The following is a 2,497-nucleotide window of genomic DNA, read 5'->3' as shown; positions in this document are numbered from 1 at the left end:
TCTATCTATCTATCTATCTATCTATCTATCTATCTATCTATCTATCTATCTATCTATCTATCTATCTATCTATCTATCTATCTATCTATCTATCTTTTCTGTTGCTGCAGTAATATGCTGCAGTAAAAGCAAAAGCAACAGAAGAGCAAAAATATAGTTAGTTTCTTGAAGCTGTGATGAACTGGGTGACTGTAATAGGAGCACATTGACAAACACAGGCCCATATTAGGAAACATGTTAGGTCCCTGGACTGCAGCCAGTCTTGGTGGTCTAGGTAATCATCAGTGGGTTTGAATGTGGTAGGTTCAATACGTCCCCTGGCCAATAGCCCCACGTTGTTCCCAAATAATAGACTATAACTTCATCATTTTAAAATACTTGAGTATTGTTTATACTCAAAAAATTATCAAAATGTTAATACTACAGAACCTTAAACAGTAAGACATGAAACCATATAATTTACATTACTAACATATAGCTTTGCCAAATTTCTTCAATTTACTCAGGCGTTGTCTTCTTCTAATTTGAGATCAGGTCACTGGGATAACAGTTCCAGGAGTTAGATCCAGACAACCCTCTCCCAGCAACACACTGGGAAATCCCAGACCAGAAAGGATAAGTTATCTCTGGAGCGAGCTCTGGTCCTGGTTCTGTGTCTCCCCCAATGGAATATTCCAGGAAAACTCCCAAAGGGAGACCCTCACTGGAGGCATCCTCATGAAATAACTGACCTACAACTGAGTCCTTTTATTAAGACCAAGCAGCAGTTATACATAAGGTTCCTTCAGATGATAAACTATAGGCCTTGATAAAGGCCTATAGTTCTTTCTCAAGTCCAGAGGGCCTCAAAGTGCTTCATAATACCCGTCCACCCACATGTTCACATACTGATGATGGTGAGCTACTGGATAGTAGCAGCAGCTGCCCTGAGGCAGTTTGACAACAGGGCCAAGGCTTGTATGCCCTGACACCACCAGACAAAGCAGGGGTTCCAACCCCCGGTTATAGGACAGACTCATACCACATAAGGGATTAATGTATGAGAAGGAGAATTTTTAATAATTTTATGGATTTAATAAGGCAATGGGAGAGAAGTTAAAATAGGACAAATATGATTTCCCTTTTTAATTTTCATCAGAACTCTTGCTATCTATCTATTTTAGCTGCATCCTTTTATTTGTATTTTGTGGATTTCCTGATAGCAAAGAATTACAGTAGTCCAGTATTGCTGTAACAAATTCATAGATTAGTGTTTCAGCATCTCTCCTGGACAGGATATTTTTAAGTTTATCAATATTTTGGAGATGAACAAAAGCAAATCCTAGAAATTAGCAAAATATATGAGTTAAATGACATGGCAGAGTCAAAAATAACACAGTGATTCTTTACTTTATTATTGGAGGCCAATTTAATGCCATCCAGATCAAGTGACTGACTGAAGAAGATTCTTTTTCAGAGGTTCTGGTCCAAAAACAACTTATGTCCATATTTTAATGTCCTGAAGACCTGTAATCTGAGTGTCATCAGCATAACAGTGAGAATTTATCCCATGCTGTCTGATGATGTTTACAATTTACAATTGGAAGCATATATATAAATATATATATATAAAGAGAATTTGTCCTGTGGTACTCTACAAGTAACTCTGGAGTGTGAAGAAGATATGTTGTTTACATGAACAAACTGGACAGATAGGATTTAAACCAGCCTAGTCCTGTTCCCTTGGTCCCTACATGTTCAAGCTGTTCTAAGAGAACATTGTGATCAACTATGTCAAAAGCAGCACTGAGATCTACAAAACCAGATCAGACAAAAGTCAATTTGCTGAGGCCAAGAGAATATCATTTGTAACTTCCAGCAGTGTCGTTCCAGTGCTATGCTGAGCTCTGAAAGCTGACTGAAACTCTTCAAACAGCTCATTAATATTTAAATCCTCACATACTTGATTAGAAACTATTTTCTCAATAATTTTAGATAGGAAATTAAGATTAGATACAAGTCTGTAATTAATTAAGTAATCTTGATTGAGAGAAACTTCAAAAGATTATGGTATATGCCCATGTACTCCAGACAATGGAGGCAGTAATCAAAAGAATAACTTCTTTAAATAATTTAGCTTGACCTGGAGGACCCAACATGCATGTTGAAGGTTTGGAAGGAAGAAGGAATATTTTTGACAACTTAGAAAACAGTTCAAGCTCATATCAGGTTCTATACTGACATTCAATGCTGCATCACTTACTGATGAGACCAAAGAATGAGGGAAAGAGGGAAAAATAGAGAAGGAAATCAATAGACGGATTGGTGCTGTATCTGCAGAGAGAGCTGAGTCAAAATGTAGCAGCCAATCTGACCATACAGAAGGCTACATTCCTACCCCCATCTATGGTCAACATTCTCATTTATTTTCTAAATTTAGACAGGAAGTAATGTGCATCAGTCCACTTTCTATAAGTGCAGGGGCCTGGAGAAGGACCAGCAGGCATTTGGGTTTGGG

This window comes from Poecilia reticulata, linkage group LG4 (assembly GCF_000633615.1).
Source record: "Poecilia reticulata strain Guanapo linkage group LG4, Guppy_female_1.0+MT, whole genome shotgun sequence".
In the NCBI taxonomy this organism is placed as follows: Eukaryota; Metazoa; Chordata; class Actinopteri; order Cyprinodontiformes; family Poeciliidae; genus Poecilia; species Poecilia reticulata.
Note: the sequence above shows the minus strand (reverse complement) of the source record.